The sequence below is a fragment of the Lepidochelys olivacea genome, assembly GCF_965140295.1.
Source record: "Lepidochelys olivacea isolate rLepOli2 genome assembly, chromosome: 7".
Classification (NCBI taxonomy): domain Eukaryota; kingdom Metazoa; phylum Chordata; order Testudines; family Cheloniidae; genus Lepidochelys; species Lepidochelys olivacea.
Window position 1 is genome coordinate 15,127,761 of NC_140417.1, and position 25,304 is coordinate 15,153,064.

Here is a 25,304-nt window from a genome sequence, read left to right on the forward strand (position 1 = left end):
GGACTGAAGTCACAAGTAAAAAAGAAATATACCTGATCTTAACCTGGAAACTAGCCCACTTGATAAAGCCATCATATAACTGCTTCACTCAGAAGGAAGTTTGTCACTTTGCAGCTCAGAATTCCACCCCACTGTTTACAGACCGTCGGCCCAGAGTCTGTAGGGCTCCAATCTAATTATATTGACTTTTCACCATCATGAACATAAAGCTTTGCATTTGTTTTTCATTTGCATTTAACTGCCAGTTAATTATTCTTCAGCTCTTTCAAGGAATAGCTCACTCGTTCTGCCATTGTTTAAGCAGAACTACTCTCATCTATTAGGACTCGATCCAAGTACAAAACTGCATACTTCATATGGCATCAGACTAAATTGTGAAATTATCACCCCTTTTGGGGCCCCTTAGTTGATTTATGAAAGCAAATTATGATAGGATTTCTGCAGCTGACCTATGCATGGCATATGCTAAGAGAAAGGGTGCCTGTTACTTAGTCACTGAATAGAGGAAACTGAGCAGGTCGCAGAGGTGATGCATTCAGCGACTGGAAGATAATGGAATCTGTCACCCTGGGCAAGCATATTTGCTTCCAGACAAGCAGGAACTAGAATGGAGAAGCAATTCACTTGCCTTTCAGGGCTGAAAGAAGATGCTGCCTAGCAGCAGAGAGGAAGAGGAAATCAATGAAATGGAGGAGTGAAGAGGGAATTAAAGGAATCAGAACCAATTCTCTATTCACTTGTTGACAGAAATCAATGCCCAACATGGTGTTTGTCTGGTTTTTAAATTTATTTTATTTTCCTTTAGCTGAAGGTTCGTCATTCCCAGACATTTCAGACCACTGCTTTATTCAGACTCTATTCAAATATTTATACCCACCTGCAAACTGTCCAGGAGAGTACACTAACAATAAAGGGAAAGAATAAAGTTGTTTAAACATTATCAGAGTACATTCAAAGTGAACTGTGTGTGCATTGGTGTGTGGGGGGATGGCTACATATTACACAAAACCAGCAAATTTGACTTCTTGCCAACTTAATGTTTAAAATGGAGGTACGAACATAGCAGCATTAGCATCCAAAGAGCTTAAACAAATATAATTAATAAGCACACAGTCATAAGGTTTTGGATGAACCTAGAATTTGCAGAAGAATAGAGTAGGTAACAAGGCTCCAGTTTTCTGATCAACTTGGAAATGTGGTTACAATTCTTTGAACAAAGCCCAATCCTCTGTGTTGGAAACTGGCAGGTCACCTTAAACCAGTTGTTTTTCCATAATCATTTCTGGGTAGCTCCTTAAATCTGTAAGGTAGCTGTCTGGGATTAAACTGCCATTCAAAACCATCCAATGCTGTCCAGTTAACTGTTTGTAGGTATTTGGGAACTCAGATGGGAAAAATGTTGATCCACCAGCAATCTGGACGTAGGAGGGAAACTTAAGTTGTTGGAAATCTTAAGAATGAAGGAAAATGTGTTTAAAAAATATTTTAAAGGGTAAGGAATTAAAATGCCATTCAAAAGTCCACGTGTTCCTTGGTAAGAGAAGAACAAGAAGCTTACATAGCTGCCCCAGCAGTAGCATGCGTCTCTCTTATCGTATACTACCGTCTCTTTCTTTCGATCTCTGCAAAGAACTTATGCCATCCAGCAGAGAGGAGATCATTCTGGAAGGTGAATGCAATAGCTGGGGACATTAATCATGTGGTATTCAAAATGTGATTTGGATTTTGGCGTGGGGCGGGGTTGGTTATAGCATCTAACAAAGAAGGTGATGGCCAAACTCAACGTCCTGTTTCTGATGACTTCATAGTGCTCTTGCATACGTCATGTTTTATTCTTAAACATGGAAATAAAAGGGATGGGCTAACGAATATTGGCTTCATGGGGAAAGGATACAAGTGCCATAAGATCTAGGTGAGCAAGTGTCTGAAGCAGACTGATCCTCTCCCTAAACCCTTTTGAAGCAGCACAAAGTCATTAATAGACTCCTGTTGCTCAAAGGTTCATTCATGCATGTAAAGGACAGAGTTATATTTCAGCTGGTATAAAGCAGACTGCTTTGCATTTCCAGCTCTCAAAGTATGATACGCAATAACATGAATAGCTGAGAACTACAGACTTTGTCGGCAAGTCCAGCATTTTTCATCCTTTACAGGCCAGATTTTCAGCTGATGGCTTTCACTTAGGAATGCAAAATTGCGCACACATGTGCCTGCACTTTGCACATGCCAGGACCTGTCTATGCACTAATGCTTTTACATGATCTATAAATAGTATAGTGCTTGCATGCAAGTTTTAACATATGCATCAGAAAAAACAATGAGAAAATGTGTTTGGGGATGCAAATCCTAATGCTTGCATGTGCAAGGATTCCCCCACCCATATCCTGGATCAGAACTTGGACAGTCAGTGCTAAAGCACAGGCCTCCGCTTTAGCTGCAAGTTATCTGGCACACTGCATGGTTGTTCCAGGGCCAGGCACTAAAGGGAGACCTGATTACATGCACCTGACCTAGTTACACATGTACTTAAATGTCAGGTTGTTTATAGGGAACTCATTAGTATTTGTACCTGCAAAGCACAGGCGCACGTGTTTGTGCATGTAATTTTCATCATACGTACATGGATATCAGAGTAGCCAAGCTGAAATTCACCCCAGTGCCCATCTTACTATAAAATTCAAGGACATTCAATGTAAGACAGCATCCATAAGAGGGCTCACGAACACGTGCCAGACAAAATTACCACAAGAAAACTCTCCCAAGTTGCATTCTGTCTGTATGTCTCAGATGTCTGTAAAACATGAGGTTGGTATCTCTGTACAGAATTTAAGTGCTATTTAGAAGGCATGTCCAGTGGAATTTGAAAGTACAGAGGCATGCAGAAATAAATAATGAAAACAAAATTCTTCAGACTCTACAGAGCCTCCAAAAAGTTCAGTTTTGTTTGAAGCTTTAGCTAGAGCTGGTTTCATCCTCTGGTGTAGCTCTTTCTTGTCTGCATTCTTCACCATTAAATCTTCAAGGATTCTCCGTCTGCAGAGATAGGCAACACAGCATTACAAAGGAAGCAATCTGGCTGCTCTCTTGGAGACTTAATTTTTGTTTTATTGTCCTCTCTAAAATAAGATCATTCTTGGCTTAAGTAGGTGCCTAACTTTAAAACACATCACTGCTTTCATTGAAGGCAATGGTACGACTAACAAGTTTAAAGTTAGACACATGCTTACATACCTTGCTGATTCTGGGCCTTACCCATGTTACATTTGCTACATTTTGAATGCTAATATTTTATTTCAAAATCACAGTACAGTATTTGGTAAAGCTTTCACAAAGCTAAAAGAATTAACAACTTTCTGTCTTCCTCTGAAAATGTTTTTCTTTATAGTAGTTCATAAGATGTATAGGAAGAGTGATTTAAAACACTAATTTACGTTTGTTAGTTCAAGGTTGTTTCAACTATTATATAGTGATTTCGAAGATGAAAAGGCAGCTTAAAAATATCCTTGAAAACTGAGATACTAGTTGCCCACAGGAATTTTTCCCCCCTAAGCAGACTGCATGGAGGAGTTGTCACATATCTAGTTCAGTAACAGATATGGTTTAGTTATTAAAATATTAAATCAGAGAGAAGATAGATTCAATGCAAAAAAATTAGTTCAATGCATCAAATTGCTGCTTATGTAAGTTATGTTGGGAATTATTTTGATAAAAATGGGGATGTTATTTAAAGATGTGACCAAGTCAGATGATAAATGAGATCCCATTTCAATTCTTCTCAAGTCTGCTAGTATAAACTCAATAAAACACAAAATATCACTCTTTATAGTGCATTTTCTTTTTTAAAAACTTATGCTTTTAAGATCGATGCCTGCAATAAGCAACCGTGTTTACTGTATATGAAGATTTTACTATAATAGCAGTTTCTTCTGTGGCTCTCTTACTAAGCAAAGAAACACACAGAAGAAGGCAGGAATTATTGTAAATCTTTTACCATCAACAGCTGAGCGAATAATTCAAACAAACAGAGCTTCTTTTTCTGCTCACATAAGGTTCTAGGAAATTGCAATCTCCTTATGATTTTTTGTTACTTGACTTAATTCAATTAATATCTTTTCCTTTTTAAATACAAGATGTATTGTAAATATGCAGAATTAAAGCTGTATTTCTTAGTTTTGTTTTGCCAGATAAATCACCTGGTAGTTCATCTGTTCCTTGACTGGAGGGGCACACTAGCTCTTCTAGATCAATTTATAGCTAGCTATCCACAAATATTTCAGCCAGAAGAACTCTCACCTACCTGCTCATGGGGAAGCAAGCTTGAATGGGTATATAAGACTGTGCAAAGCAAAGCCATTTAAAAATTCAACCAAATGTTCGTGGATTTTTTTTTTTAAGTTCACCTATCATCAACATTCATTTGACATTGTGATGGTTGAGAGCAGGAATCATAAAACGGAAATACATTGCTTTAGAAAGGGGTCAAAAGGCTACAGCTTTGCCCAATCAAAATTAGACAAGATAAGAATATAGAACAATAGATCCTAGTATTGATAGAAAGAAAACCCAGGAGCCTTTTACTGTCATTTAAGTGCTCATATGACGCTGATTGTCCTAAACAAGAAAGGTCCTGTTTTCTGTGCTCCAGGACAGGCAAGGTCACAGATCTCATTCAAGCCTATGCATGCCATGTCTCACCAGACAAGGGACTAGTGTAGTTCATAAGCACTTGTCTCTAACTCTGCGTAAGTGGCCATTCGTTATCTACCAGCTAAAATGGAAAACTATTTATTTATTGAGCACTACCTCTGTGTGCCTGTGTACAAATAATTCTTGCCATGAAGATCTCATAATCTAGAACAGACTCAGAGGAAGGCATTTCAGACACACAAGACCCTCAGAGACTTCAGGCACTTTTGGCCCCCCATGTAATCTGCGTGGCTCAGTGAGATTCCCAAGGTCCCTCTGTCTGATCCTGTCTTCTAAGGAATGAAATTTCCTTTAAAAACTTAAAAGTGAACTGTGCCTGAGGGAAAAGTCTTGAAACAGGTGGGCTTGGGGTGCAAACCTTGAATAATGGAGAACAACCTATGGATTATCAGGAACCAGCCCTGGAACTTTTTGCACACTGCTTAACACACAGTGTGAAACTTGTGCCTTAGAGAACCATGGAAGTTTCAGCTGTAATGCACTCTGTGATCAGTCAGCCAAGTCATTCATTTTCTTGTCTGCATGAGTTAAAAACCACATCTCTGCAGGTGTGTGGAACAAGAGCATCTGCACAGGTTTTTAGATCTATTGCACCTTATTGATGAAGCATTCAGTGACAAGGGAGCTCGTGTAAACAATTGATTCATGGGGAGATGCTTTTGGGAAAAAAAAATCTAGTTAGAATATCAGAGCCTAAGTGCATGTCTATACTACAAACTTTTACCAAAGCAAGTTGTAGCAACATAAAGCTGCCAAAGTTAGTACATGTTCATATTTGTCTCCTTACATCAGCGCTGTGTATACTCACTAGGAATACTTGTTTTGACGCACAGTGTGGTGCTCCATGGGTAGGTATCCCAGAGTGCAATTCACCACCATCCAGCACACTGTCTGTTGGGAAGTTCTGGCAATGCATGGTGAGGCAGAAATGAGTCATGCAGGGTGAGTGGGACTGTGGGCTCAAGTTCTTATCATGCAATTTTCTCCATCACATAATGCCATGTCATAAATATAAAGGGAAGGGTAAACCCCTTTGAAATCCCTCCTGGCCAGGGGAAAGCTCCTCTCACCTGTAAAGGGTTAAGAAGCTAAAGGTAACCTCGCTGGCACCTGACCAAAATGACCAATGAGGAGACAAGATACTTTCAAAAGCTGGGAGGAGGGAGAGAAACAAAGGGTCTGTGTGTCTGTCTATATGCTGTTTCTGCCGGGGATAGACCAGGAATGGAGTCTTAGAACTTTTAGTAAGTAATCTAGCTAGGTATGTGTTAGATTATGATTTCTTTAAATGGCTGAGAAAAGAATTGTGCTGAATAGAATAACTATTTCTGTCTGTGTATCTTTTTTGTAACTTAAGGTTTTGCCTAGAGGGGTTCTCTATGTTTTGACTCTAATTACCCTGTAAGGTATTTACCATCCTGATTTTACAGGGGGGATTTCTTTATTTCTATTTACTTCTATTTCTATTAAAAGTCTTCTTGTAAGAAAACTGAATGCTTTTTCATTGTTCTCAGATCCAAGGGTTTGGGTCTGTGGTCACCTATGCAAATTGGTGAGGGTTTTTATCCAACATTTCCCAGGAAAGGGGGGGTGCAAGTGTTGGGAGGATTGTTCATTGTTCTTAAGATCCAAGGGTCTGGGTCTGTAGTCACCTAGCAAATTGGTGAGGCTTTTTACCAAACCTTGTCCAGGAAGTGGAGTGTAAGGTTTTGGGAAGTATTTTGGGGGGAAAGACGTTTCCAAACAGCTCTTCCCCAGTAACCAGTATTTGTTTGGTGGTGGTAGCGGCCAATCCAAGGACAACGGGTGGAATATTTTGTACCTTGGGGAAGTTTTGACCTAAGCTGGTAAAGATAAGCTTAGGAGGTTTTTCATGCAGGTCCCCACATCTGTACCCTAGAGTTCAGAGTGGGGAAGGAACCTCGACATGCCATCTCTAGCGCCACCACATAATGCCATAATTTTCATGTCTGTTTTGAAAATCCAATAAACCTACATGGGACTTGTTGTTCTCTGCTATCTCTGACAGAAGCATGGAGCATACATAGTTCTGCATCATTGTCATGAGTGTTGTAAGCACAGTACACATAATCCTCTGGTATTTGCAGAGCTACAAGAAGAGCTGAGGGGGAACATGATTTCCTGGAGTGCAAATTGCTGTGGGACGTAGCAAGAACCAATTCAAGATTGCTGGTGGTGTTCACAGAGCAGCTGTAAATGGTGAGGAGACAGTTCTGGGACTAAGAAAGAAGAACTGATTGGATTGCATCGTAATGCAGGCTTGGGATGCAGAATTTTTAGAGGTGTCAGGCCACATTCCTGGATCTGTGCGCGGAGCTCGCCCCAGTCTTCCAGCACAGGGACACCAAAAGAAAAGCTGCACTTACAGTGAAGAAGTGATCACACTATGGAAACTTGCAACTAGGGTGACCAGACAGAAAATGTGAAAAATCAGGACCTGGGTGGGAGGGGGGCAGTGGTTAATAGGAGCCTATATAAGAAAGACCCCAAAATCGGGACTGTCCCTATAAAATCGGGACATCTGATCACCCTACTTGCAACACCAGATTGCTGCCAGTCAGTGGGAAATCATTTTGAAGTTGGAAAAAAATCTACTGTGATGGCCATTGCCATGCCAGTGTGCAGAGCCATTAGTGGTGACCTGCTACACAAGACTGTGACTCTTAGCAACGTGCAAGACATAATGGATGGATTTTCATCAATGGGAATCCTGAATTGCAGCAGAGCAGTAGATGGCATAAACATATATCCCTATTTTGGCACCAGGCCACCTTGCCAGAGATTACATCAACAGAAAGGGCTACTTTTCTACAGTTATGCAGGCACGGATGGATCACCAGGGACACTTCACCAACATCAATGTTGGCTGGCCAGGGAAGGTGTAAGATGCTCGCATCTTTAAGAACACAGGACTGGTCAGACAGCTACAAGCAGGGATATTTTTCAGACTATGGTTGGTGATGTTGAAATGCCAGTAGTGATCCCGGGGCACTCAACCTAACCCTTACTCACAAAGCTGTACACCAGCCACCTCAACAGCACCAAGGGAAAATTCAACGACTGGCTCAGGGGACAGAATGACAGCTGAATGTGGGTTTGGTAGATTGAAGGGTCACTGGCATTGTTTACGCACCAGACTGGGTCTCAGTGACAAAAATATCCCAATAGTTAGAGCTGCTTGCTGTGTCCTGAACAACAACATCTTTGAAGTGGAAAAGTTACCTCTGAAGTGGAGCAGCTGTCTGCTGAGTTTGAACAGTCAGACACAAGGTCTATCAGAAGAGCTCGGTGTGGAACTATATGGCTCAGGGAAGCTTTACCAAGAGCACTGTAACAGCAAGCCACAGTAATTGTGGTGTACTGTGCTTTACCTGGCCCTGTAGTTTGGGGGCCTGTAAGGAACTCTATAGTGCTTGGTGCACATGAATATAAAACACTGACAACCTATTAATTTTGTGGTGCTTGCTGTACATTTAGGATTATTACACTGTGTTGTCACTGATCCTACGAGCTGCGTCACAGAGTACAATACCAAATAGGTGAGTGCTCTTGCTGCTACCCCCTCAACATTCCATGTGGCATGAGGGGTCACATCCCTACCTCTACCACTTCACATCGAGGAATGTTAAGGACCACCCTAGCTTCACATACACAGACCTGTGTGAGCCACGGTTGATGTATGTGTAGCTAAAATGGACATGAATGTTCCTTCCCTTCTTTAGGCTCTGTTCCATTAAGGTTTTAATGTATTTGCTTTTAACTTGCAAAGAATTTTTTGTTGACTTTTTATATCATCATCTAACTCCTGAAATGGTTTTTAGTTTAACCTCAGGCATATTAAAGGAACTGGGAAGTTTTTAAAATGTAGAACTGTTTCATGAACAAATTTAATTTGCTCTGGAAAACCAACAGCCATTTTGCTGTCTCTTTCAACTCCTCTCAAATGACTTTTAATCAATGGTTAGTTGCACCTGTGCTTTTGTCATAAATATGAAGGGTAAACACCTTTAAAATCTCTCCTGGCCAGAGGAAAAATCCTTTCACCTGTAAAGGGTTAAGAAGCTAGGATAATCTCGCTCACACCTGACCAAAATGACCAATGAGGAGACAAGATACTTTCAAAAGCTGGGAGGAGGGAGAGAAACAAAGGGTCTGTGTCTGTCTGTGTGATGTGTTTGCTGGGGATAGAACAGGAATGGAGCATTAGAACTTTAGTAAGTAATCTAGCTAGGTATCTGTTAGATTATGATTTCTTTAAATGGCTGAGAAAAGAACTGTGCTAAATAGAATGACTATTCCTGTCTGTGTGTCCTTTTTGTAATTTAAGGTTTTGCCTAGAGGGATTCTCTATGTTTTGAATCTAATTATCCTGTAAGGTATCTATCATCCTGATTTTACAGAGCTGATTTCTTTACTTCTATTAAAAGTCTTCTTGTAAGAAAACGGAAAAAAAAAAAAAAATAATCTCGCTCACACCTGACCAAAATGACCAATGAGGAGACAAGATACTTTCAAAAGCTGGGAGGAGGGAGAAAAACAAAGGGTCTGGGTCTGTCTGTGTGATGTGTTTGCTGGGGACAGAACAGGAATGGAGTCTTAGAACTTAGTAAGTAATTGAACTAGATATGTGTTAGATTATGATTTCTTTAAATGGCTGAGAAAATAAGCTGTGCTGAATAGAATGGATATTCCTGTCTGTGTGTCTTTTTGTAACTTAAGGTTTTGCCTAGAGGGATTCTCTATGTTTTGAATCTGATTACCCTGTAAGGTATTTACCATCCTGATTTTACAGAGGTGATTCTTTTTTACTTTTTACTTCTATTAAAATCCTTCTTTTCAGAAACTGAATGCGTTTTCATTGTTCTTAAGATCCAAAGGTTTGGGTCTGTGGTCACCTATGCAAATTGGTGAGGATTTTTACCAAACCTTCCCCAGAAAGTGGGGTGCAAGGGTTGGGAGGATTTTGGGGGGAAAGACGTTTCCAAACAATGCTTTCCTAATAAATAAACCCAGATAAAGGTTTGGTGGCAGTGGAAGTCCAAGGGCAAAGGGTAAAATAGTTGTACCTTGGGGAAGTTTTAACCTAAGATGATAAAAGTAAGCTTAGGAGGTTTTCATGCAGGTCCCCACATCTGTACCTTAGAGTTCAGAGTGGGGAAGGAACCTTGACAGCTTTCTATGCAGACATTCTGGAAGAGGGGTATGGGAGGGGTGTGAGAGAGTCATTCACTTCCTTCCAGTTGAAGGAGCACTCATTTCCAGTTGAAATGTGATAGCAATTAACTGACCTTTTCAACTGAATTGTTGTAAAAATCAACTGCTGTTTAAGGGACTTCACATTCGGACCACACCACATTGCCTGAAAGCTGAGCATGCACGCTCAGCTGCAATAATGACATAATTATGCTTTAAATTTGTTGATTCATTTCACAAGATTGTCACTGGAATGAAAATATCAATTTCTCGTAATATTGTTTTAACTATCTTAATTACCCTGTGACTTACAGCCGCAGCAAATGAGGAAACTTAAATTACAAAAATCCTTCTTTTAATTAGCTGACACAAATCACATTATAATATCAAGCCACAATTTAAAAGCAGGCCCCTTCAAAATGCTCCTAGTTTATTTCAATGGGTTCTATCAAAATGTTGTTCCAGGAGGCACATGAAGCTCTGCTGTAAAGAATTCATTGCAAAAAGATTAGTATAACAATTAGAGCTGGGGTTGTTGGCTAGTTACACTGACTAGCTAACCAGGGATACTCATATCTGAAGCAATTAAGGAACTTTAGGCTGGAACCATACTCATTTTAACTCTGGACATCTGCAGATTATCTGCATTCAAGTAAGCAAACATACTGAATTTCTTGTTGGCTTGTTTTCCTAATAGACCTGAATTAATAGAAACACAAACAAGATGAATAACTAGGACGGCATGCAAGAGGAACTGGATGGCTCTGACTGAGATTGAAGTTATATTGATATTCCACAGGTCAAAAAAACCAAACAAACCCCACAATATTTTATATGTTTAACAGACCATTTTTCTTACTAAAGCATCAACTCAACTCATTCATAAACACAAGAAACTGCTTGTCAACTTGCGACAATGAAATATTTCTGCCACAGTTATTTTTAGTATGTGACTATCTGTAACATTATGTTAATCTCTGAAAGCGGGGTGAGGAAAGAGGTAGGAAGTTACATTAAGCAGATGAAAGCCAGCTAAAAGCTGCTAATCTTCAGCCACTCTCATATCAAAATGACACGACACACGTCAGTCTCTAGAGAAACCTTCACTATGACCCCAAACCTTCAAGCAGTTTCATGAAAGTAGATCCCTGCACTTGTACGCAGCTCCTTACAGGATCAAGGAATAGGATTTGGACATTCAGTGAAAGTTCAGACTAGCTTCATGGACTAATAGATTTCCTGTGTACATTTCCAGATAGCAGGTTATTACCAAGAAGCACTACTGAAATAGGTATAGTCACATTCAATATATTTGCAGGGGTACGACTCCTCCATATCTGGGCATGCTGTAAAGTCTGTCCTTTCCCGCAACCTTTTGAGACGAGGCTAAGTTTGAGATGGGGTGCATGCGTTTGGGGTGGAGATCAGAATGGTGGGAATAAATAATGGCATTTATAGCAACCTACATGGAACTCAGAGGGAGCAGCACAGGTTGTAGGAGGCAACAGGATGGAAGAAGCACCAGGAAGCCAGTCCGCATGCACATGGCTAGAATGCTAGCTGCATCATTCCTGTAAATAATTCTTTTCATAAAGAGAGTCCATTTAGTTTTAGAAACGGAGTCCTCTGATGTTATTTCCCAGCATATGGTACATGAAACAAGGTGGTGGTGGCACTCAGTCTACAGCAAAGAAGAGAATGTGACTAAACACACAAACAAAACAGCACCCAGAAATAGAGCAAATGGGAAGCAAGAAGGGTCTCAGACCTAAGGGGGCTGGTGGGGAGGGGGAGAGAAAAAGAGTTCTGGTCTCCCTGCCACAGCCCCAGGGCAGCCTGTACCCCAGAACCCTCACCCCCAGCCAGAGCCCTCACACACACCCCACACCCAAACCCCTCATCCACGGCTTCACCCCAACCTTCTGCCCCAGCCCCGAGCCCCTTCCCACACTCCAAACCCTTAGGCCCCACCCCTGCCCCACATCACCTCCATATTGGTGAATGTAACAAAATTCATTTTGCACATGGACATAAAAAATTAGAGGAAACACTGTCTCAGACCACTGGGAATGCTGGATTTTGAGACAAAAAATTTTGCACAAGCATGGACACAAGAACTCAGTCTATATACAGAGCAGAGGATGGGGGGGGACAAAGATGAGAAAATGAAGTTAAAGCTATTTTACTATCATATGGCGGGGGGGGGGGCAGGAGGGAAAACAAGAAGCAAGTGAGATGCTGTTGCCAAGATTGATGCCTGAAACACTGGAAGACATGATAAAAATGTTTGATAAGAACCATGACCCCAGGCAGAATGAGACTGTAAAAAGATACTGTGTTACCCAAAACAAAGAAGCGGAAGAGGGAATAGATAGAATACAGCTCAGAGAACATGTAACTTTGGAGACATCAGAGATTTCCTAATTAGAGACAGGTTCATTTGTGGAGCATGTGATTCCAACTTACAGGAGAAACTAGGTTTAGAGCGGTTTTCTTTCAACCAGAGAAATGTCTCCAAATAGCAAGGACAGCTGAACTGTCCAGGTGAAGGATCATAACTATAGCAGCTGCTAGTGCAGAACAAGTACGCAGGGCCAAGCTAAAAGGAATGCGGGAAGCAGAACAGAGACCAAACGAGAATGTAGACATAGTGGGCCAATGTGTATACTCTTGAAAAAGAGACAAAAGGCAGAAAGAAAGTGCAAGGAGTGTGGGAAAACAGAACCAGTTTATGTCCCAAGCCCCCAGAAAGCAAAAAGTCAGCATTACATGAAGGTTGCTACAGCTGTAGTGTGTAGCTGTAGGTTGTTCGATCTAAGCCCTGGGGGTGAATATCGATTAGGCTCATAGGGAGTTGTGCTAAGGAAAGTTCATTTTTTTAATTGGGTTGTTATAGACTTTGGCCTTGATCCTGCAACTGTCAGTATATGGGGGGTGATTACTGTGGTCCTCTGAAGCAGTCCTGGTCAGCAGGGCACTGGGCAAGCATAGTAGTTTGATAATATACTACCAATTGCAGGAGAAGGAGTTTATTTTTGTGTGTGTGTGTACGTTTCCCAGAGCTATGCATAAGCACATTTTAAAGTGTTAAATAAACAGATAAATATTGGCATCTCATAGTTTTGGCCAGCCAGCCATTTGCCCATTTACCTTCTGCTCGCCTGTTCTGACTGGCTCAGCCCGTCAGTGGGAGATCTCCAGCAATACAGAAGTCAGCAAGACATTGGCTACCTCCTTCATGGCAGCATGTACAATATTCATTGCAAACGCCTTAGGTTTTTTTGGGGGGGGAGAGGAGTAATCAAACCACATGAAAATAAAATTGACAATGCATATTTCCACCGTGGACAGCATTGAGAACGTATCCAGCAGTACCAGAGGAAAAGCAGCTGGGGACATGGAAACTGAAACTCTTTCTGTGTTGCCCACTCTCAATTTTATTGTGGAGTCTCATGATTTCTGGTGGTTTTCTTAAAGCCCCAGTTCCTGGATTCATGTGATTATCTCAGAGTCTCAGTTTTTATCCTTCCTTTAAACAAAAACAAAAAAAAAACACCCCACAACTCACCCTCATGATTGTGAAGAAAAGCTTGAAAACATGACCCCCTAAAGACAACACCAGAAGGCTATTACGTTGAACCTCCCCAAGAGTAGTATTTTTTAAAAATCCCATGATTTTGGAGGGTCTGATTCAGGATTCTGGAACATTTGGTGCTGGTAATGCTGCCATTTCAACTGAACTCCCAAATTGTGAACGCTGAACTGTTTTTTGTAGGAATCATGAAAAAGGAGATTTTTAATTCACGGAATGTCGGGGCGCGGGGGGTCGGGGAGAGGTTAAAGGAGAATAGTTTTGCAGATGTTTGCAAGAAGCTCCTTCCAGGCATGTGAGAAGCATGGGAGAAAGCACAAATGGGAATGTTTGGAAAATGTAACAAGTGGGGAATAGATCCTGACATTACATAGACAATGTATTTTGTTCTAACTCTTTCTATGATAAGGAAATTCTATCAGAATCCTTCCCTTTAGAATTTTATTGTGGAAAAGATTTATTGTGACACAGATCATTTAGTCTGAATTATTATTCTGGGATAGCAACCAATTTAATGCCAGTAAGTAAGAGAGAAAATGATTATTTATAGTAACTATGTTTCTAGTGCAATGATTGCCGAGTCTCCAAATGGCTGGAAGCCTAGATATAGTTGTACAGATGTTCACAGTTGTTACATGGCATATTCAAGGTTAGAAATGTGGAAATAATCTCTCCTCCCCCCCACCCACCCCCAACATCCAGATGAGAGCTGCAGAGAAAGTAAACGAATGCACCAGTAGTAAGGATGCATTCTAAATGTACATAAATAAAACAAATTCATCTCCAGTAGCGTTTTAGATCTAGAATATTGCTTGGAACAGGTTTTCCACTGCATTTAAAAAAAAAATTCCTCCTAAAAGTACCTTATATCTTAACTTCACAAGATTTGACTGCCCCAGCAGAAACTTGAAATACATTTTGCTTATCCATAACCTCCATTATGGAATTACACATATGTATATTGTAAAAAGAGACCAATACAAAGATTGAGATAAATAAACCACACAATATTACTTTAAGGCATGCTAAAATAAAAAGATTGTAAAGTGTAATCTGCACTCGTTTCCCCCCTCCCCCCTCGCCCCCCCAGGACTGAAAGCAATTACATACATTGTTGCTAAATCTTAACATTCAGATGCAGTAATGACCACTGAGTATCAGGATGGAGGCCACGGATCATATGGCCTGATTGTGCAAGGGCTACACAACTCCTGGAGGTGCAGAGCACATTCAGCTCTCAATGATTTCAATAGGATTTGAGGGATACTCAGCACTTCCCAGGGTGGCTCTTCATATTGAAAGATCAAGCCCATAATAATGATGACACATTGATCATATATTTAGTCACAAGTGAAATGTGAGAACTAGCACATTTTCTACCATGCTATTTTCCCTTCTCACACTTGGTTGAGCAGGACTTGCTATGACATGCTGAAATTATGCCTTATGTTTCTTTTGGGACTATGGAAAAAAACTCTTGGCCTGCTCTCCCTCCTTATGAATTCTATGGCAAAAGTAATAAATCATCATCCATCATCATCATGATGGAGCAGGACTACCCTACCATTTAAACATGTAACGCAAGTGAGTGCATTCACTGCTTTCCAGTTGTGGTCAGATTTTAGGGAGGCGAGGGAAGAGAGGTTTTGAGGTTTCTGTTTTGTTCCTTTGTTCCCCCATTTTTAGAACTTGGCAATTCAAGTGCAGAGCACTTTGACAGATGGTGAGCTTAGCTTGGGCTTCCATAGCAGTTGAGGTTTCAGGATCCTGACAAGAGCAGTCAGAAGGGTCAAACCTGATACTGAGAATAGCAGAGGAGTTCATAGTCAAGTTCCAGGCTGGGGACGATACCAAGGATCAGATTCTGGGTCAGGTGGTGAGGTCCAAACCAGGCTGAGATCAAAACCAGGAGTTCAATGGAATGGTACTGGCAGCTATGGGAGGTTGGTCCTGTTTCCTGAATGCTTCCTGGAACCTCCCTTGGATTTTATAGGGCAGGGAGCCAATCAGGACCCATGAAGCTGCTGCCTGGCAGACCCCTGGAGGCAGGACTTCCTATGGTCTGTCCACAGCAGGTCATAGGTGGTAAAGCTGAAGCTGGTTATAGCTGCCATGGGGTGGCAACATGGAGGTGTTCGCTGCCTCGCAGCTCTTCAAGTCTGGATACAAGACCTGCTGGGCCTTACGTTAGAGCACTCAACTTCAAAAGTACCTCCCATATAAAAAAAAAATTTTTTTTCTTTGAAGACCAAGGCAAGATATGTTTAGACAAACTTGGCACCTGATCCCACTGATTTCCATTGATTTCACATGCAGTTGAATCAAGCCCTAACGGTCCACAATTTATGCTTTGCAAGCAGTTTTCCTCTCAACAGAAACAGGTTTTTTCCCCAAATTGGTTGACTTTAGTAATGGATTCAGAAGTGAATAAGATAGCACAGAATATTATTGCATTGTTCCAGTTTTCATGGTGCTCCTATCGTATTTATGATCATTACCATTTTAAGTAAAAACAGAGTAATGTCTTTCCCTTCAATAATGACAGGTTTCAGAGTAGCAGCCGTGTTAGTCCCCATGTTTATTTTCCCCCCACACACACACGCGCACACACACCTCCCCACTGTTCCTCAGGCATTCTTGTCAACTGCTGGAAATGGCCCACCTTGATTATCACTACAAAAGGTTCCCCGGCCCCGCTCTCCTGCTGGTAATAGCTCACCTTAAGTGATCACTCTTGTTACAGTGTGTATGGTAACACCCATTGTTTCATGTTCTCTGTGTACATAAATCTCCCCACTGTATTTTCCACTGAATGCATCCGATGAAGTGAGCTGTAATTCACGAAAGCTTATGCTCAAATAAATTTGTTAGTCTGTAAGGTGCCACAAGTCCTCCTTTTCTTTTTCCCTTCAATGATTCTAAATAACTTCAAAGATGTTTTGATCCTCTGTCTAATCTTTTAATCTTAAGATCTGTAAGCAATAGCTGCATTTCATTCAGCATTGTTTATGCAAATGGTATTAACTCATTTATCAACAAGTTTCTACTTTTTCCTCCTCAGTGATATAGGTAGCATTAAATTGGACTTTATGCACATTTTTCTTCCTACTATTTGACTTCTATGAATAATAACCAGTGACAATTCTTGTTGGGAAGCAGCATAAATTAACAGCTGTCAGAAACTCTCCTTTGTTAAACTCAGTATGAATTCATGCCCCCCCAAAAACTGGGGTGGTGGTGGGGAGGGGGATATAAAAATTATCTTTGCTGCAACATGTCCATTATGAATATTACTGCTAGCTGTTAAGGATTAATCAGTATTACAATATTCATATACCCTACATTCACATTTTCATTTCTTTTCTGAAAATATGATATGCTTCTCCTTTGAACAGTGAGTGCTCAGACTTGAAACGTCAGTCATTTGTGTATTTCATCCTGTGTGTGTGTGGTAAATTTATCCATCTTTTTATTTTCTAGTTCATAACCCTACTTTTTCAGCCCTTTCTGACTGGTAGCAAAATGCCATGCTCATAATTTTGCTGGATTTTCTCCTTGCACTTGAATGATTCTATATGTGTTTTCCTGATAAAGGAAAACATCAGAAAAAGAGCATACTTGCACAAATGTCCTACCTAGTGACCCTGGATAGAAATGGATGTAATTTATTGGGTCAGTAACATTTCACAAGAGTTGTTGATTTTGTAAAAGTTCAAAGGCATGCCACTATAACCAAGGAATGACTTTCTATACCTTTTCACAATATTTAGCTGCACACCCCAAGTGGAAACACACATTTCAGATTCCTAGCCATCTGAATATTATGAGAAATACATCCAGATTGTAAACCATTGCCTTTGTATTTCACCAAACTGAATGACTGAAATCAGTTTTCAGTATTAACAGTGACATGTCTATAGTTATATGCATATAAAACAATTGTTTTTAACAATTGTGTGGGTTCGGTGTTTTGTAAAGTGAGGGCCCGCTTGAGACAGATTCTACTGCTTATAGGCATTTTGGAAACTTTCCTACCACCACAGCTCTGACAAACACCCACCAATCCAGACTTAACCTTTTAAGAAGCCTGATGTTCTGGTCCGACTGCTCTCTTGAATAGAACAGAGACTGCAAATGGTGTGGCCATTTTGTGAAGTTAACAAATGTTCCCTAGAGACTGGAATGAGATCACCTTCTGACCTAAGACAAATTCAAACCTAAATCTCCCTCACGGAGATGGTACTGCAGTAACACGCTGTCAATTAGCCCCTCCCCCAATAAGGCAATTAAAATGCTGCTATAATTAATTGCAAACAAAGACATTATATCCAAACCTCTGAATGGCACAAGTCTTATCTTGTAGCTCAAAAGCACTGCCTAACAGAAGAAAACAAAGAATCATTGTGAGAAAACAAATCAGTACTATTTTAAACAAAATTTGATATGCTCTTTTTCATACCAAATGTACATTCTACACATTACAGTGAGTTATGGTAGATACCAGATGTGCACGGACTATCAAATGCTGTAATAATGCATACAAATTAAGCATGCTAAAGCCTGTATATGGTTCCATGTGTTGTGAAACTATCAATTGTCAGGTTTCAGAGTAGCAGCCATGTTAGTCTGTATTCGCAAAAAGAAAAGGAGTACTTGTGGCACCTTAGAGACTAACCAATTTATTTGAGCATAAGCTTTTGTGAGCTACAGCTCACTTCATCGGATGCATGAAGTGAGCTATAGCTCACGAAAGCTTATGCTCAAATAAATTGGTTAGTCTCTAAGGTGCCACAAGTACTCCTTTTCTTTTATCGATTGTCAGACACAAGTCCCTTTTTTCAAATGCCAGGTTGTGCACTAAAAACATGTATATTAACAGCCACAATATGTACTTTCTGCTTTTCACTTTGCTGTAAACTTTCATCTATGTGTTCTTAAGCCACAAATGTACACCTCAGATTTGGGCAGGCCACAAAGAAGGATGATTCACCTTCACTCAGGACAGCATGAGCCAGGCTGCTCCATATAGAACAGCATATTCTCAATCACATGGAAGGAGCCTGGAACAATTCCAAGAGCTGCAGACACCGGATTACTTCTGCAATACATCCTTAAGCACTGCATCAGTTTAACATTTTTCAGTGCTGATACCTAATCCAGTCAGGGTGTGGGGAGATAAAGATATTGGGATCAATAACTGAAGTTTGCATGCTGCAAAGATTTAAAACAGTATAAGACTATTTCAAAAGACTTCTCTCAAGTGGAAGAAGAAATGATGGAAGGAATACCCAACTGTGGCCAAGATATACAATGGGGCACTGTGTCCTATTAAATAATGTGTGCGCTAAAATGTTTTGATGTTTGACCTGGTGAGGATTGCAGATGCGATGTTGAGTAAATATAGGTGAACAAAGGTAACAGACCAGCTCTATTGTTCTGGCAGCCTATCAGTTGCTAGGGTTTCTTCCTTTTCTGGGAAAAGGGGAGAAAGAGAAAACTGGTACAAGAATAATCTTCCAGAAAGATAATATATAAATGGTGGAGGAGTGGTGGCTGCTGAGGCTTTCTTCCCAGCTGGAAAACATTAGATTTCTGCTTTTGAAATGGTGGGCTTCCTTAGAAACCCTCAACTGGCTTTTGAGCTTTCCAGAGACTGATCTAGCTGAGGGAAGTTGGTTCTAAACTTGAGATGAAGGACACTTTCATAAATAAGAGCGATGGGGAGAACAATACTGGAGGTTGGCTTAGAGGATCTGTGTAAACCTCCTGCAAATGGTCCAGAATCTTGTTTTTTTTAAGAGACTTTGTTAGTGCTGGTAGGAGTAATAAGAGACCTCAGTTTGAAAAGGGACACCTGTTTGTACTTAGGGTATTTTTGTAACAGATTCTTCTGTATGCGGAACTGGTCTGGAGAGCTGCAATAAACCTTAGTGGCATAGGCACATATACATGTGTGCAGATATACATATTGTAGACGTACTCATAACCATGACTTTTTGGCAATGTTTCAAAACCCCATAAATAGGAGGGCCTGCATGCTGAAATTAAATATAATAAAGATATCTAAAGGTACATACACAGCTAGGCACTTTAAATCCTTGTTTAGCATGTTCAGATCTTTAGTTTGGCCATCTACAACTTAGAGATGGGCCAGAACCAAAACTCAGAATCTAAATCACACCCTCACCCAGCTGGATCTAAGCACAGTGAACTTTATGAAAGTGCAAGATCTGGATCCCAACTTCATGGTCAAGACCCAAGTCTACCAAAAACACTAAGCATGCAAACAAGATTTTAAATATTGACTTCCTCAAACAGTATTGTGGCATGCTGGCATATTAAACTAGACTTCACAAGTTCGTATCTGTTATTGAAGAAGGTCTCAACTGTTCACAGAGATCTTGATGATATATAAAGGGACTGGAGGGCTGGGAGAAGAAAATCCCCTCATAACTTCAGGACAAAATAGAGAAATAGAATAGCTAGATGGAGCAGAAAATTGAACCCGAGTTTCCCGATATCCAGGCTAGCACCATATCTACTGGACCATCCTTCCTCTGCCGTTGATATGAACAAGAAACTTCAGTGGTGTGCCAGAACTGCTCTTAGTTCAAGAGGTCCACAGTCTCCTAGATCACTGCCATTTAACCTTATAAAAATGTCTGGGAAACATCTTCTTCCTGACCTGCTCCCAGGGAAAAGATCTGGGTTTGGCTAGTATACACAAGTCTTTTGCAGGGGAGACACAGGCATTCTGGGAGACCAGAAATCATGAAAAGAAAGAGAGCACTACGCAGACTTGAACTCTGTCATGTAAGGTTAACCTTTGACCTTTGTAAGTTATGTTTCCCTGCTCAACCTAGCACAGCTTCCTCTAGCTGCATCTACATGAAAATAAGAGCAAAAGCTTTTTTTGATTTTTATTTGTCTCTTTCCTATCTTTTTTAAATAAGCCACACGTTTTACTGGAACATTAATTAGGGTTGGTTTTGAATGATTTGGATTTTGACAGCTATTGCCCACACGTTCCAGGGAACAAAACATCCCCTACCTTCAGGCCAGGAAGAGAAACCATAAAAGATTGGTTGGCTTGCAATCACCAAGGTCAGCCAAAAGGGAGGGGCTGTCTGTTCTAGCATGTGTCTTAACTAAAAGACAGGGATCAAAGCTAACAGAATGTGACCTCTGACTTGGAGGTATGCGACATGGAGACACACAGGTATAGGACACACAGTGGGTTCAAAAAAAAAAAAAAGCACAGAAAGAGTCACTTTCCTCTAAGACTGAATAAGGAACTTTATTAGCGAAAGGGAAACTGAATTATCCCTGATGTTGTTTGGTAGCGTTTCTGCCATGAACCTTCCTCAAGTTGGCTTAATATACAGATTTAAAGAAACCGAACACACACAAAGGCTACAGAGATATACAATCAGGGTAAGTACATGGAAGAGTCATTGCCCACTTCCAGCTTCTACCGCTGGATCCAGGGGTTATGAGGAGATATAGGTCTCTCTCTTCTGAGGTATTGAGGCTTGTTTCTGTTTTCCGACATAGGTCTGGCATCAGAAATCAGGGGAAATCAGATTTTTGACTAGAATGTAAAGGGAGTGGAGCACTCTGTATTTGAGCAGATATATATCTATTCCCTGTTAGGAGGCAGGCATAAAAAGCAGGGGATGGATATAGGAATCATAGGCCAGACTTGTGAATGATGAACATCCACATAGGAATGATAGTTGCAGTCGTTCTCTAAGGATTGTAGCTTTTTCCTGATCCACTCCTCTCCTAGAGATGTCCATGCCCTTAGCAGTTAAATTTTCTTTTTAAACATTTACCAAATTCACTGTGTTCTAATACATGAAGATGATCGAGTGGATAATTTACAGGGCAAAACACAAACAGTGATAGAATCTGTAAACCAATGTTTCCTAAAGGACTATCTTTTCCTGATAGAGAAGGTTACAGCTACCTATTAGGTCTCCCTTTTATTGCACATAGTCCCATTTCATTCATATTTAAATGCTTACCAATGATAGGTGTGTTACACAAAGAACAGCTTTATCTGAGTATGTTCATTCAGAATCTTTGTCAGAAATGCCTTTTATATAGACTGTTCTGTCATGTGTCGCATGCATCATGATTACATGATTCTAATGCCATCCATTTAGGTTATTAGAGACATCCACTATTCGTCAGAGAACAGTAACCAACATGATGAGAAGCGTCCATGTGCTGCAGAGCTCTCAAATGAAAATGGAAGAAAAAGCAAGAGGGAATGTGGAGATCTAATATACAGTATATACAAATTCACTAATAACCTCAGATGCCATTGTGGCATTTTAACTCTACAGCCCAATGTCTGAAATATCTCTACACACCTTGCAGCACGACTGGAGACAGTCAATTGAGCAATACAACATATGGGTAAACACATTTCTTGCTGACCTCCTTAGGCAATCAGCTTGTGGCCTGAGCCAGGAGTTTCATTAGAACAGTTTCATAGCTCTGTTTGCTAACGTTGGCAATTAATTCACCCAGATTTCCCGTGAAAGAATGCTTAGTTGCCCACATCTTGATCTCATGATGTCCCCGCTCTGAAAGAACAGAGGCATAAACAGCTTGGGTGACCATACATCTATTGATTAGAAGCCCAGACTGATTTAAAAGAAACACAGTAACAGGACATGTCCAATTGAGCCTATGGAGCTGAGCTAAATCAAGCATGCAGCAAGTATACTTAACAGCCTCATTAGAGAATCTTGGCCATCTTTAATGTTAACAGAAATTCTGTTTTCAAAACTCCTCAGTGGAAGGAGCTGTCTGGAAACACACACGGTTATTCCTGTGCCATTTAATTTTAGTGTACACTTTAACCTATCACCACCAATGCCTCCTTGTTAAACTATATAATAAACCTCAAGCATTATCTTATGATGACTGGGATACTGCAAGATAAGGCACAGAACACTAGTAGCATTAAATGCCTCTGGCGTAAGCCAGTTTTAAATGGTTACATGCTCCCTTTCTGTTACACATGCAAAGAGCCATTCTGCCCACTTCGTTCATTAGCATCTTGGGTGCTGTATAATGGCACTGTATTAAAAAAAATTAAAATAAAAGAGAAAGAGAGAGGGGCTAAAGCTGAAAAACATGGATGTAGATTTTGAAGGAGTTCAAAAGTTCTGAAGCTGGAAGGAGTTCAGATACAAAGTCTGGGTTCAGGCCCAAATCTGGAAGGCTCTCTTTCTCTGCTTTTTCAATAGTCAGCAAGCAAGAGAACGTTCAGGTGCCAGAACTGAGACAGACATGCTTTAATTATAAAAATTTCAACATTTGGCACAGGGTTCACAATGGAGAGCAATGTGTTAAAATAGGAAAATATGAATTAGACCTGCCACTCCATCCTTAACTGTACAATATCGCAACACAGGATCATACTCTGGCACCCCATAAACGGCAGACAGGAAGCAGGTGCTTGCACTCCTGGAGCAAGGGGGCAGGCGAATACAGAAGGAGACCCTCCATAAGCCAAAAGGCACATAGCTGGATGGGGTAAAATAATAGCTAGGGTCCTCCCAACTTCACAACCATGAAAAACGTATCACAAACCATGAAATCTGGTCTCCACTTGTGAAATCTGCTCTTGTGTGCTTTTACCCTCTACTATACCAATTTCATGGGGGGAGACCAGAGTTTCTCAAATTGGGGGTCGTGGCCCAAAAGGGAGTTGCAAGGGTGACAAGGCTATTTTAGAGGGGGTCACGGTGTTGCCCCCCTTACTTCTGCGCTGCCTTCAGAGCTGGGCGGCTGGAGAGCGGCAGCTGTCGGCTAGATGCCCCAGTCTGACAGCAGCGCCCTGCCAGCAGCAGTGCAGAAGGGTGGCAATACCATACCAGTGCCACCCTTACTTCTGCTAGCTGTCTTCAAAGCTGGGTGGACAGCAGGGCCGGCTCTACTGTTTTTGCCGCCCCAAGCAGCACGCCGAATTGCCACCACCGCGAGCGGCTGAAGACAGAAGCTGCCGCCGAATTGCCGCTGCCGCGGAAACGCTCTAACAGCACACGGACTGCCGTCCCTTGCAGATTGCCGCCCCAAGCACCGTCTTGGAACATGGATGGAGCGTCGCGGCTGCTGACTGAGGGCCCAACTCCGCAGGCAGTAGTGCAGAAGTAAGGGTAGCAATACCACCTGGAGGCCTATGTAGAACTCATTGTTACATAAGAACATAAGACTGGCCATACTGGGTCAGACCAAAGGTCCATCAAGCCCAGTATCCTGTCCTCTGCCAGTGGCCAATGGCAGGTGCCCCAAAGGGAATGAACAGACAGTTTATCAAGTGATCCATGCCCTGTCACCTAATCCCACCTTCTGGCAAAGAGAGGCTAGGGACACCTAGCCAGTTACATTTCATTGTGCTCCTCCTCAGCTTGCTACACATGGCTGACTCTTGCTATTGTTGTAAGATGATGGGGTTTTAAACAGACCTTGATATATGTTTTTTACACACAATAATATACTTGGTTTTGTGCCAGGCACAGCAAAAGAGTAGTGGTGGATTCCTCCACCCCAACAATTGTCTGACATAATATGGACTGAAGAAAAGGTGGGAAAACCTATTCCAAAGAGGATCTTGTAACTAATGGAAATTTCCTAATGTGTAGCTATAAGCTGCTGCTATGTTTTCCTCTCCACTGGCACTCAGATGATCCCATTCAAGTGCATCATTATTTTTTCATCATCATTATTTCCTCTAGATACTTTGTGTCATATCGCATTCATGTAGATCTTATCATATGGCACTTTCCATTGTTTGATTATTTTGGTCATAACAATAAACCATTTTAACATCTACAGTTGCTTATGCATACAGTGTATTATGCATACAGTGTATTATGTGTAAATATAATTAACAGCCAGTTTATCATCCCACTTATTCAGCACCTTCTTAGCCCTCGTCTCGTTCTCTCTTAAGACCTAACTGTCTGTGAAAGTCAGAACACAGTTTATATATAGATCAGACGAAGACTGATTCAGCTAATGTTATAAATGATACTTGTGCAATATTTTCTATTCAGCCCACCCTAGACTTGGAACTACTTGCAGTTATGTGAGTGTGCCAATATTAGTCCAGTAGAAATTTCTCCACCAGGATCCAATTTAAGACTCCCATGATTAAAAAGTTGCTTTCCAAATAGCCATATGCTGGTATAAATCAACACTCTCCTTAAGGACCCAACAGAACATGTGACACAAAGAAAATTGCTCAATAAAGTCTGGAGGTTTTGAAACATTAGCAGCTTTCAGCAGGTATTGGCAGGGTATGATCATCAAAATGTTTAAATGCAGACTTGCAGTTTTATGGATTGGTCTTATGGATGTAACTGAGGCCACCTTCAGGGACAGAAGGCAGAGATGGGTGAGCGCATAGGTCCCGACTTCCTCAGTTCCTGGGCGGTACTTGACTCCCCACTCCGCCCTAGGCCTCACCTCTACTCTACCCTTTCCCCTCCTCTTCCCCCCCCCATGCCGCCTCTTCCTGCCCCTGCTCCTCTCCCACCCCGCCAGCACTTCCTGAATGCCACTGAACAGCTGATTGTGACGGACAGGAGGCACTAGGGTGAACAGATGTCCTGATTTTACAGAGACAGTCCCAATATTCAGGGTTTGTCTTATATAAGCACCAATTACCCACCACCACCTGTCCCGATTATTCACACTTGCTACCTGGCCACCCTAGGAGGTGCTGATCCACGAGGCTGCTGAGCACCCACTATTTTTCCCCTATGGGTGC

At 41.2% G+C, this 25,304-nt stretch overlaps 1 protein-coding gene across 3 annotated transcripts in view; it reads right to left on the bottom strand.

Annotated features, from left to right (window-relative positions):
• Window positions 1–803: 803 nt before the first annotated feature.
• LOC311523475 (uncharacterized protein) overlaps window positions 804–25,304 on the bottom strand; it is a 359,706-nt gene continuing 335,205 nt past the window's right edge. For all 3 annotated transcript variants that reach the window (XR_014712344.1, XR_014712345.1, XM_084633477.1), the window contains one exon: window positions 804–3,033. The gene's annotated coding sequence lies outside the window, so the exon portion shown is untranslated. The remainder of the gene's footprint in view (window positions 3,034–25,304) is intronic.